Genomic DNA, 13851 nt, shown 5'->3' with positions numbered 1-13851 from the left:
TGCATTTTCGAAACGTAACACTAAGCTCTGAGTCATCGTCATGTAGTATGATCGGCAACTAAACATTACTTCAGATTCTGTAGACGCCCTTTCATCCACAATAGCGTGCTGTGTTAGGATGTTTAAGATCTAGCTGTAAACCTATTAACATGCCACAGCAACTTATTTCTTTTGAAATGTGGGCATGGCACTGAATTTAACCTTAACTTCATCCATCATAATCGGTCATTTTCGAAAGCCTGCGTCTGTACCATATTAATGATTTAAATAATAAGACACGCTATTTCCAAGCGTAGCAGGAAGCATTTCAGTAGCTTTTTTCCATTTTAAAGTGCAACTATTTACGTTAGTATTGTGCACGCTATTTGTGTGTGTGTTGTTCGGCTTCTCTTGCCCTGCTGTCCACTTTATATGGTTTTCGGCAGTCGGAAGATATAAGTCTTGGAATTTTTCAGATGATAATGTTAGAAAACATTATTCCTTTCTTCATGTCTTCTTACAGGTGTCGCACTTCCTTTATTGAGCAGGAATTTTCGCTAAACAAAAAAAATCAATCATACTTGCTTCTTACGAAAAACCCCCAATGACGCAAAGATATTATGGCAGAATTGCTTCCTAAAGAGTTCAGATACAGTCAGAGGTATTATATTTTAGTGGATTACATTTTTTGCACTCAATTGTCTTTCTGTAACGAATGTGAATCATTTAAGTATGCTTTATATTTTATTTTTACTCAATTCTGTTGCAGATATTGAGATAAAAGTATGAAGGAACTAAGATATTAATTAATTTACTGAACTTGTTATTATTGTATATAAGGGAGGCATGGGAAGAAATTTATCGGTTTACCATTTACCTTGCCAATGAGAATTTTTCCTGCTAACTTTTCGTGATGAACAAAAACTTTTTCACACAGATGTGGTCTATCTATGCAGCTAAATTACCGGTTGCTTGCGTTGTGCTATACGCGTTTCGCTTTTTTTTATGAAGCTTCTTCAGTGGTCTGTAATGCATACTTCTTTATGTGTATTATACTTACATTACATATTCATTTAGTTTATTACAGTCTTTTTCTTAGCCCCTCCCTGTTAAACAAGAAACACCTTTTTGGAGCTCGGGTTTCATAAGGTTTAATTTGTATTATTATTCCATACGTGTCGTCCTGTGCGTTGTACTTAGTTGGCGGGACCACATCTTCAAGAACATAGAAACACCTACGGAACGACAGGTAACAATTTTTTTTTCCCCAAGTAGGTCAAAACTTCTTAACATAGAGTATATTCGAGGATTTTCCCACAAATAGATGTGACTGCTCATGTACTTCCTTTTTCCGAAGAGGGGTGTGACGTATGCTCTTGTCTTGCCGAAGTCCGCCTGCTTAGCTGAATTGTAACGTGTTTGCTTACCATGCAGCAGGCCCGCCTTTGATTCACTGTCGAATTGGAGATTTTCTCCGCTCGTGGATTGGGGTTTTTATCGTCGTCATCATCCTTTCATCATCATCGCCTACACCCATGTCGCACGAGAAGAAATAGAAACAGGAGCACCAAAACTGTGGTAGATGGAAACGGCATAGCACTAGAAGTAGCAGGAACGCTGTTCATAAACATATATGCATCGTCGGGAACAGAGAACAAGAGGCGAAGAAGTCAGATCTTTACGTACGCATTTGCGAACTACTCCCCGACAATAACACCAAGATTGTGCTAGGAGGAGATTCTAATGGCGTTGCCGCGTAATAAAACCACATCCCGGAACCAAATCTATGCGTAGAGCTGAAAGAGATGATGAGGCTTCTAAAACTCGACGACTCGTGGCGTCTGCGCAATAAAGAAAATACAGAGTTCACTTTCCACTAGAACAGGAAAAAGGCAGACTATGCTGGGTGTTCAATTGGTTCAAATGGCTCTGAGCACTATGGGACTTAACATCTGAGGTCGTCAGTCCCCTAGAACTACTTAAACCTAACTAACCTATGGACATCACACACATCCATGCCCGAGGCAGGATTCGAACCTGCGACAGTAGCAGCCGCGTGGTTCCGGACTGAAGCGCCCAGAACCGCTCGGCCACAGCGGCTGGCAGGCAGGGTGCACTTGAGCAGAGAGTTGTCCGCCTCTGTACCACACGTAGAAGTCTGCCCAGTGATCCTCTCTTATCACTGGTACATACGAGACCAAAATTCGCCTGTCAAAAAGAAAGGTCGCTGGTCAGAAAGCAAGATGGAAAACGAACACACAACATCTGACAGACGAGAGACTATCCTCAGAAATCACAGCGACATTAGGAAAACGTTCAGAAAGGCGACACTCATGCAACTCTACTTTAGAGTGATAGGTAGAACTCGCCAAGCCAGCGATCAGAAGAGCACTGATCGAATAAAATGTGGAAAAAGCTTTCTGGAAGAAAGGCGCGGCAGACGTCTGAGCACTCTGTCTAAGAGACGCACTCAACGCACCTGCGGACGACCCTCAGTACCAGAGATGAGTGAGAGAATTGAAAGCATCTCTCCTCAGCATAAAACGGCAGCAATGAAAGGCGTCATCGCTCGTAGCGAGGCACATGGCATCGTCGAGGATGAGCCTGCCACACTGCACCACTTAGTCAGGGCAAGGCAAAGGGCCAACAGCAAGGTCAATAACTTCGGACAACTGTTCAGAAGCGAAGGGACGGACGACGCCTAACGGCAGACGTCCTGCAAGAAACATGCCGGATCCTGAACAGTGATGACCGGGTGCTACTGACCGAAAACGTTGCTGAGGATGAGTTGAGAGCCATCCTCAAAGAAAACGCAAACTGCGGAGCACCTGGCTCCGACGGCATCCCCAAGGAATTTTACAGACATCCCTGGGACCCAGTAGGGAGATTCTGAGCCGAAATGGTAAACGCAGTCGGCCTCCTTCCTGGAAGGGACGGTAATTCTCCTCTCAAAGGAACAGGTAGCGAAACATATCTAGGGGTTCAGGCGCATAGCGCTGGAATGAAGACTACAAGACTGCCGCGAAATGCCTCGCAGACAACAGCAAGACGGGATTAATAAACGCGATTTTCCCATGGGAAACGTGTGCAGTGCTTGGTAGGACATATTCGACATCGCCTGCGCATACAGAGACGTGATTTCGCACGGGTTTGGTCGCAAATTTACTCAGATCATAACAAATTTCTTAACGAACGCCACTGCAGTAATAACCATAAATGGATGGACAACAAGAAGAATAAAACAAGGGAAGTCAGTGAGACAAGGGTGCCCGCTGTCAATGGGCCTTTTCGCGGCACCACTGGACCCCCTCCTTTGGAAACTGGCAGCCAGCCTAAAAGGTTATCAAACTGGAGCACAAACGGTCGCATGTGAGGCCTACGCCGAAATGTGGGAATGTTCCCCAACAATGAGAAGGACAGCGATAAAATAGAGACAGTCATAAGAACTTTCCAAAACGCATCAGGAGCAAGAGTGAATCCGAGGAAAACATTGCTGCTCCCCATTGACAACTGGAGCCTGAGAACCAACAGGCAGTGTTACCGAATAACTGACACTCATAAAACACTCGGGACAGAAATACGAAAATGTCCACTAAAGATGGCGGCACAAAATTGGTGAACAACCCTACAGAGAATGAGAGGACTCGCCAGAACTTATGCGAACCGAAATCTAACGCTGGGATAAAGAGTCGATCTCATCAACACAACGATCTCGTCGAAAGCCTGGAGTGTGGCACAGATACTAAGCGCATCAACAGAAATTGCACGAGCGATACAAGGGGCTGTCTGTTACCTGTTGTGGAAGCCGGAGATATTCTGTCACAGGCGACGTGATCACTGAGGAAAGAGGCCTGGGACTGAAGACGAAGTGTACCACGCTCAAATCAGATTTATATTTGCTGCACAGAGCAATCGAAATGGAGATCAACAGTGGTGACAGCGTCACGGCCTGCCTAATAGATACCTACAGGCCACGGTCAGAGGAAGCGCCGGTAGACAATAGCCATATTCCCTTCAGGATGTGACACATTAGGCAACTGACTCTCGACAAGAGCTAGGCACTCACCACTTTGGCTAACCCACAACTACCGACGTCGAAACACATCTACGGTGTACTGAAAGGGCAAACGAGCAAAACAAGAATCGAGAGCACGATTGGCCAGTAGTCTGGAAACACTTCTCAGAACGCGCAGTACCGGAGCACGCCAGATCTATGTGGTTCGAGGTCGTGCACAACAATGGACCAACTAACGGGAGGCTGGCCCTAATCCATGTAAAATAATCGCCCGAACTGCGAAATTTGCAACCAAAGGGATACCACAGAACACCGGTTCCTAAGCAGGGCAAGCAGCAATTTATGGGTGACAAGCAAAAGAATGATAGCCCACATAAATAGGAGCGACACACCCAACATACAAATCACGGCACTCACCGTCCCTGATGCGAAACCGTTACGCAGGCCGAAAAGCTCGGCCACGATGTGGGTATTAGCATTGACTGCACACGCAGTCATCGCCAAAAATCAATCAGACAGAGTGTAGTTCCTCATGGACTTGTTGGCAAGAACACAAGAAGGTAAAACTGCACACCAAATATGACGAGACTTTTCAAAACTTCCCGGAGATCACGCTGACCGCCGCCCTCAAGGAAGCCCTGTCTGTGGCCACGACGACGCCAACCACCCTCACAACCCCCCAGGTCCCCGTCGCCTCCTCTGCCACCCTCCCACACCCCACAAGCATCAAGGTGCAAAAAATGACAGTTAAAAGTGCTTTTTTCCCCTTCTTCAAAGTTCTCACACGTAAAATTTCTTGCAGTACCATCGTAATCGTTGGTGAGTGTGTTTTATCTTTATTCGTGTACAGTCAATACGTGTTCCAAACAGTGAGTGCCACAATATCATTACAGCTTAGCAGTGAAACCAATTAGTCTTTACATGCTCAAATATGTGCTCTCCCCCACCATGACTGTCTACCCCCTTTCCTATCAGTTCCTTTTACTCTCGTTCCCCACCTTTATCAAATCAGATTTATATTTGCTTTGCCCAATGCTTCCCAGTGTGTTATTTCTCACTCGATATGTCTAAATGCAACACGATCTGTTGCATGACCCAATGTGATGTGATTCTTGCTTCCCAATACTTAGACTTAATGAGTAAATAATTAAAATACCACATGATTTCAAATGCTGAAACAGATCTTAACATATAGTGAAAACATCCTTCTGAATCTGCTTAGTGTATTCATCTCTTGGTCTACCTCTACGATTTTTACCCTCCACGCTGCCCTCCAATACTAAATTGGTGATCCCTTGATGCCTCATAACAAGCCCTACCAACCGATCCCTTCTTCTAGTCAAGTTGTGCCACAAATTTCTTTTCTCCCCAATCCTATTCAATACTTCCTCATTAGTTATGTGATCTACCCATCTAATCTTCAGCATTCATCTGTACCACCACATTTGAAAAGCTTCTATTCTCCTCTTGTCCAAACTATTTATCGTCCATGTTTCACTTCCATACATGGCTACACTCCATACAAATACTTTTAGAAAAGACTTCTTGACACTTAAATCTATACTCGATGTTAACAAATTTCTCTTCTTCAGAAACGCTTTCCTTGCCATTGCCAGGTTACAATATATATTCTCTCTACTTCGACCATCATCAGTTATTTTGCTCCCCAAATAGCAAAACTCCTTTACTACTTAAAGTGTCTCATTTCCTAATCTGATTCCCTCAGAATCACTCGACTTAATTTGACTACATTCCATTATCCTCGTTTTGCTTTTGTGAATGTTCATCTTATATCCTCCTTTCAAGACACTATCCATTCCGGTCAACTGTTTTTCCAAGTCCTTTGCTGTCTCTGACAGAATTACAATGTCATCGGCGAACCTCAAAGTTTTTATTTCTTCTCCATCGATTTTAATACCTACTCCGAATTTTTCTTTTGTTTCCTTCACTGCTTGCTCAATATACAGATTGAATAACATCGGGGAGAGGCTACAAGCCTGTCTCACTCCCTTCCCAACCACTGCTTCCCTTTCATGCCCCTCGATTCTTATAACTGCCATCTGGTTTCTATATAAATTGTAAATAGCCTTTCGCTCCATGTATTTTACCCCTGCCACCTTCAGAGTTTGAAAGAGAGTGTTCAGTCAACATTGTTAAAAGCTTTCTCTAAGTCTACAAATGCTAGAAACGTAGGTTTGCCCTTCCTTAATCTAGCTACGAAGATGAGTCGTAGGGTCAGTATTGCCTCACGTGTTCCAACATTTCTACGGAATCCATACTGATCTTCCCCGAGGTCAGCTTCAAATACTTTGTCCATTCTTCTGTAAAGAATTTGCGTTAGTATTTTGCAGCTGTGACTTATTAAGCTGATATTTCGGTAATTTTCACATCTGTCAACACCTGCTTTCTGTTGAATTGGAATTATTTTATTCTTCTTGAAGTCTGAGGGTATTTCGCCTGTTTCATACGTCTTGCTCACCAGATGGTAGAGTTTTGTCAGGGCCTGGCTCTCCCAAGGCCGTCAGTAGTTGCAATGGAATGTTGTCTACCTCGGGGGACCACGTTTCGACTCAGGTCTTTCAGTGCTCTGTCAAACTCTTCACGAAGTATCGTATGTCCCATTTCATCTTCATCTACATCCTGTTCCATTTACCTAATATTGTCCTCAAGTACATCGCCGTAGTATAGACCCTCTAATAACTCCTCCCACCTTTCTGCTTTCCCTTCTTTGCCTAGATCTGGGTTTCCACCTGAGCTCTTTATATGCACACAAGTGGTTCTCTTTTCTCCAAAGGTCTCTTTAATTTTCCTGTAGGCAGTATCTATCTTACCCCTAGTGAGATAAGCCTCTACATCCTTACATTAGTTCTCTAGCCATGCCTGCTTAGCCATTTTGCACTTCCTGTTAATCTCATTTTTGAGAGTTTTTTTAATTCCTTTTTGCCTGCTTCATTTACTGCATTTTTATATTTTCTCCTTTCATCAATTAAATTCAATATTTCTTCTGTTACAAAAGGATTTCTACTAGCCCTCGTCTTTTTACCTTCTTGATCCTCTGCTGCCTTCACTATTTCAACCCTCAAAGCTACCCATTCTTCTTCTACTGCATTTCTTTCCCCCATTCCTGCCATTTGTACCCTTATGCTCTCCCTGAAACTCTGCACAACCTCTGGTTCTTTCAGTTCATCCAGGTCCCATCTCCTTAAATTCCCAGCTTTTTGCAGTTTCTTCAGTTTTAATCTACAGTTCATAACCAATAGAGTGTGGTCAGAGTCCACATCTGCACCTGTAAATGACTTACAATTTAAAACCTGGTTCCTAAATCTCTGTCTTACCATTAGATAATCTATCTGATATCTGTCAATATCTCCAGGCTTCTTCCATGTATACAACCTTCTTTTATGATCTCTGTCTTACCATTAGATAATCTATCTGATATCTGTCAGTATCTCCAGGCTTCTTCCATGTATACAACCTTCTTTTATGATTCTTGAACCAAGTATTAGCTATGACTAAGTTGTGCTCTGTGCGAAATTCTACCAGACGACTTCCTCTCTCATTTCTTAGCCCCAATCCATATTAACCTACTACGTTTCCTTCTCTCCCTTTTCCTATTACCGATTTCCAGTCACCCATGACTATTAAATTTTTGTCGCCCTTCACTATCTGAATAATTTATTTTATTTCATAATACATTTCTTCAATTTCTTCGTCGTCTGCAGAGCTAGTTGGCATATAAACTTGTACTACTGTAGTAGGCGCGGGCTTCGTATCCATCTTGGCCACAATAATGCGTTCACTATGCTATCTGTAGTAGCTTACCCTCATTCCTATTTTCGTACTCATTATTAAACCTACTCCTGCATTACTCCTATTTGATTTTGTGTTTATAGCCCTGTAGTCACCTGACCAGAAGTCTTGTTCCTCCTGCCATCGAACTTCACTAATTACCACTATATCGAACATTAACCTATCTATTTCCCATTTTAAATTTTCTTACCTACCTGCCCGATTAAGGAATCTGACATTCCACGCTTCGATCCGTAGAACGCCAGTTTTCTTTCTCCTGATAACGACATCCTCTTGAGTAGTCCCGGCCCGGAGTTCCGAATGGGGGACTATTTTACCTCCAGAATATTTTACCCAAGAGGACGCCCTCATCATTTAACCATACAGTAAATCTGCATATCCTCGAGAAAAATTATGACCGTAGTTTCCCCTTGCTTTCTGCCGTTCACAGTACCAGCATAGCAAGGCCGTTTTGGTTAGTGTTACAAGGTCAGATCAGTCAGTCATCCAGACTGTTGCCCTTGCAACTACTGAAAAGGCTGCTGCACCTCTTCAGGAACCACACGTTTGTCTGGCCTCTCAACAGATACGGTACTGCTATCTGTATCGCTCTGAGGCACGCAAGCCTCCCCACCAACGGCGAGCTGCATGGTTCAGGGGTTTGGGGGGGGGGGGGGGGGGCTAATACATCTATGTGCTATCAAACCTAAAAGGATAAAAAAATATTGCCTGCTCACTAATTCAATTTATGCAGCCATAAAAATAGAAAACACACACGATGTGAAATACCACTATAGCCAAACTTATATTGAGTGAAAAGACATTACTATCATTTTTTTCTCCTTACTTTTGGGTAATTTAGCTTCTTATTGCACTCAGCATTTTCTGATTTCCTTCAATTTAAATGTGTAAATGTGATGCATCTGTCTTCACAAAAAAGATAAATTAATATTCTAAACAACATAGGCATGTACTAACCAAGTCACCTTAAGAGACACTCTAAAATACAGAGACCAATAAAAAAATGACCTAGACAATAAAAAATAAGGAACAATTTGTCTTAATGGAAAGCGTAGCATGAAAAGTGTTTTGTAAAACTTAATTCGTTATCTTGTAAATAAAAGTCTTCGCACGAAAAAAAGTGGCGTCTACTGCAATAAGACTTGCAGCCCGACGGCCGAACTTCCCCGGATGGAGCTTCCCTGCTAACAATGCCACACGATCATTTCATTTTTTTACTGCCAAAGTGGTAACTAGCAATCAAGTGTCATAAGTTATACCGAAATTTGCGGATCTAATCGCCTAATAGGTGTACGTTGGACTTCGCTAAGTGGAGCGGCGGGCATTCTATTGTTCTCTTGGTGTTGGAAACTGCATATGAGGGAGAGCTTGGGGTTCCCCCTCACTCACATGACAATGCGTGCGAAACTGGTGCTGCCGCCGAGGAAGATTTCGCTGGCGCCTGGGGGACGGCCAGGTAGGGGCGCAGGGGTGTCCATTATGCGACGGGAAGCGGCGTCGATGCCTCAGGAACAAGGAAACACAACCGACTCTAGATGAAAATTCGGCGTTGTATAATGAGGGGCACGGTAAGAACGGAATAAAATGATAATAACGTGAACCAATAAATATTGTGAAACTTAATATTCGTGATAACCGTATTGCCATTAGATAATGTGACAGTAATAATAATAATAATAATAATAATAATAATAATAATGAATGTTCTTTTCGGGACGGAAAAGGTAATGATGTTAACAGCTACGAGGAAACAGCATTAGATAAACAGACGCTCGTAAAGATGCGCAAATCAAAAACTAAATGAGAACAGCGAAGATTATATTTGATATAACAGTTGTTTGAATAATAATACGAGAAATTTGTTGATAAATTGCATGAAAGATGACGGAATCCACATCTGTGTATTCACGTTACAACTGGTTGAACCGAACTTTGGACTTGAATTGCGTGATGTTTATTTACTGCTACGTCTTTTCCTTGTGTCCTGTTTAGTTTATTTTATTTATTTATGGCTCACATGCAGTTAGAAATGCAGGCACAAGATTAGTATACGGATATAACAAGAATACGAAAATACGAAACAACATATATAACAAACTAAATGTCAATATTTAAGTTCCTAATAGATTTAAGAGCTGTATCATCAGCTTTCATGAGGTCGCTCTAACTACCCTGTAGGAACGCAAAGGGCGTTCTAATGTGCTTGACTGTCTGGTTTGGAGCCCCACAGTCACAAACCGGAGACTCTGTAGCACCTAATTTTTGAAGAGAGTCTGCGCGTCTACCATGCCCAATTTGACTCATAGTTTCCCGTCGAGTTCTCTGCCGACGGTATCACAATTATACTTTCGGAACCACTCACGCACTTCAGGGTTTTCAATAAGTAGACAGCTCTGGTTCCACACGTCTCTCACGCCGGTATTTCTGCATCTAACTGTTCTTCTTGCCGTAATGGTAGGTTTCTTGAACGGTGACTATTTCGTAGTAGACTTGGTATGTCGTCCTGTTTGGGTAGCTTCAGATTCTCCTGTAACTTGCAGTACTCCCCAAGCAAGACCTTGCTTCTACGGACTGCAGGTGGATGGATGTTGATCAGCAGAGGCAGCCAATAAATCGATGTTGGTAGGATTATCCCGGTTATTAATCGCATAGTGTGGTCCAATTGGACGTCGATCAGGTTGGTGTGTCAGCTGTTTAGCCACAATGCTCGGCTGCTGAGAAGACCAGCTCAGTGGACGACGTGCGCTGAAGCTCACCATGTCATTTCACACAATTTTTGAATAATATTGTTACAAGTTTTTATCCTGGCAGCAGTATTTTCAAGATGTTTTCGATTCGAAAGGATGCGTCAAGGGTGATACCAAGGAACTTTGGGTACTTGTTATGTCAAAGAGTGTTTCCATTAATTTTCACTCTGAGCTCCGCATTAGCTTGTTTGTTGTTCAGATGGAATGTGCATACTTCAGGTTTACTTGTACTGGGTTTCAGTCACCACTTTCTAAAATAGGTGGTCGTAACGGCTAGATCGTCTGTGAGAATTGTCTCCTCTTGTCCTAGAAGCTTGGTTCTACAAGCAAGAGTGATGTTGTCCGCATGGCAGAATTTTGTTGACCTGGTGTTCGTGACATCGGAGATTTATAGGTTGAACAATAGGGAGGCTAAGACGGAGACCCATGGTAGATCATTACTTAATCTCCTCCACTTGCTCGTATCCTCCTATGTAAAAATGGAAATATCTATTGTTTACCATGGTGTTAATGAGAGTTGCTAGTTTTCGTCATCGGATTGTTTTTAATAATTTGTAGAAGACCCCCTTCTCTCCAGACTGCGTCATATGCCGATGTTAGGTCCACGAACGTGACAGATATCTTCACGTTCTCTTGGAAATCAACATGTATGAAAGATGCTAGGGCCCGTACCTGATCACAACAAATTCTCTGTGGCCTGAAATGCGGTCCCTCAACTGGGATATGTTCCAGAAAGATGCTAGGGCCAGTACCTGATCACAACAAATTCTGTGTGGCCTGAAACGCGCTCCCTCAACTGGGATATGTTCCAGAACGAAGCTGCTAATTACGAAGCCACTAAGTCGATTATAAATGTGTCTCTCCAAGAGTTTATAAGTACAGCCCAAAAGGGAAATTGGTCTGAAATTTTGAGAGTGGTCAGCTGGTTTACCTGGTTCAAAATTGCCACTAGTTTTGTTCTCTTTACCTCATTAGCCAGTGATCCATTATCTAGTATAAGAAGCACACCAGCCTTTTTTCCCCCTCAACGTTACCCATATTTATTAGAAATTCCAGGTGTATATTATCCAGACCAGGTACTTTATCATGTTTAGTTTGTTTTAAGCCCTCAGCCAATCCAGTCAGTGTAAATGGCGAAGGGAAATTGGATTCGTTTGGGCACTAAGCTTATGGACAGGTTTAGAGAGATGAGTTCTGGTTATACTCGAATTTTGGGAGTATGTTGTTTGTCACGGGATGATTTAGATGTTTTAGCTACATGGTTAGCAATTTGGTTACCTCAAATAACACGCTTCTGCCTGGGTTTATTGGAGGCTCCGACAAGTTTACGCAGAAGTCTCCATGCCTTTTTATTTGAACGTCTGAAGTTTACATTTTCTACCATGTCCTACCATCGTACTCTTCTAGCAGTGTCAAGACTTTGGGGAGGTCGTCTGCAATATCGCTGTCGCCAATTTCACTATATTGTTCATAATGTTGTTCACAATCTTCCTTCCAGCCTGCTATGTATTCCTTTGGCTATCCACGAGGGTTAAGATCTTAGCCCCCGCCAAATCGAGGTTAGTTTTTAGGTCCTGGTTATCTAAAGTGATCAACAAAACTCCGACTATCAGCCGAGCGGAAATTCCATCTGGGTCGCGGTACAGAGTTCCCAATTTGGACAGAGAGCCCCATGTCGAGGATTACTGGCCTGTGCTGGCTATGTGCGAAATTAGGTATGACTTCTGTGAATGCAGCCTGCCCTCTGCAGTTCCAGGACATAAAGCAGAGATCCAGGTTGTAATCTCTTCGCCAAGCGGCAGATCTGAAAGTTCCCAAATCCTTGTCAATATAAACCAGACATAAATTTTCATTTTCAGCCCATTCCTTGAGCGCAATACTACACTCATTCTCACGTGCACAGTTCCAATGACCATAGTGAATATTAATATCTCCAGCATAAATCGAAGGGTGGGTAGTAATTGGCAGAACATCCAGTGACCACCGCACATTTGGTGGTTTGTAAATATTGTTTATAATGGTCTCTTCCACTTGTATCGAGACATAATGAATCTCATTTTCTATATTTGTCTAAATGAGGCGAGCATGCTCTATATTTCTTCTTATATAGATGGTAACACCGTACATAATGTGATATGTAGCACCCATAAGATGGTATCCATGGATCCTACCTCTTTTACGCAGGTCTTCCATAGAGCGTGTATTTTCTGGATTAGAACTACGTCAGTATCATTAACTCAAGGAGTTTAGATAGGTACTCGCTTTTAGCTCGGCTAATGCCTTATATGTTTAAATGGCATACTCGGATTGAAGGGCCAAGTCTTTTAATCAGTTGGTCCTGAAATGATGAATTTTTCAAGGCTTTTTGATTTTCATTTATCTGCATGTTTGTACCCAGAAAATCCAATATTAGGTCTCGCTGCCGATTCGTTCTAGCTCATTTAGCGTTGCCCGGGGTGCACGTGTAGTATTCCACTACAGATGCGAGCTGGTTAACACCGCCGTTCCGTTTAGTGGATAATATTTTCCCGTAATCAACAAAACAATGTCTTGGGTACTAGGGGTATTCTGTATCTCTTTCTCAGAAGCAGCTGACGGTGTCGCGCAGTAACAAGGTTTTTTACCAGTGAGTAATTGATTTCTGATCCCAGTTTTGCCATTCACATTTACTGACTTTAGCCGGGACTGTTATTTAAACAAGACCTATAGATTATACTCGTACTTTACCTCATATTTGTCAGAAATAATACCAAACAATTTTGGAAACACAGCTTTATTGTCGAGGTTGGAAGTCATTGATATAATGCTGTTACAATTTCAGACAGATATGTGCGTATGCATCTTGTTTCACTTGTTCTAGAAGTATCTGGTCAAAGCCCAGCTGTGAAGAGATGAAACTTGAAAGTGAAAGTACCTGACGATCAGATTGTTAAAACTGGCCAGAATCTGGATTTTTAACTACGAGTATAAGTAACTATCTCGAAAAATGCAATTTCTGTGAGAAGGATGACAGCTGGATAGGAAAAAGAAAATCACTTGATTGCATAAACAGAGAGCAAGAGCGAGCACCACATTGTTGAAAACACAAATTTCTGAAATTATGTCCTTGGAGAACAGCACTGTCTGAACATGATGACAACAAATATGACGAAAAGCCAAACCGGAAATCTGAGTCTGCCTTCTTTTGTGGGCGATGTTTATGGTACAGCTTTAAGCCGCGTCATGTCCTCTTCAGACACGTTAACGCTAGACGTTTCGCTCTTCTCCGTGGATATTCTTCACGCTTCCACTATTGTCGCT

The sequence above is a fragment of the Schistocerca gregaria genome, chromosome 3 (genome assembly GCF_023897955.1).
Source record: "Schistocerca gregaria isolate iqSchGreg1 chromosome 3, iqSchGreg1.2, whole genome shotgun sequence".
NCBI classification, from domain to species: domain Eukaryota; kingdom Metazoa; phylum Arthropoda; class Insecta; order Orthoptera; family Acrididae; genus Schistocerca; species Schistocerca gregaria.
The sequence above is the reverse complement of the archived record's forward strand: the minus strand, read 5'-3'. Positions refer to the sequence as shown.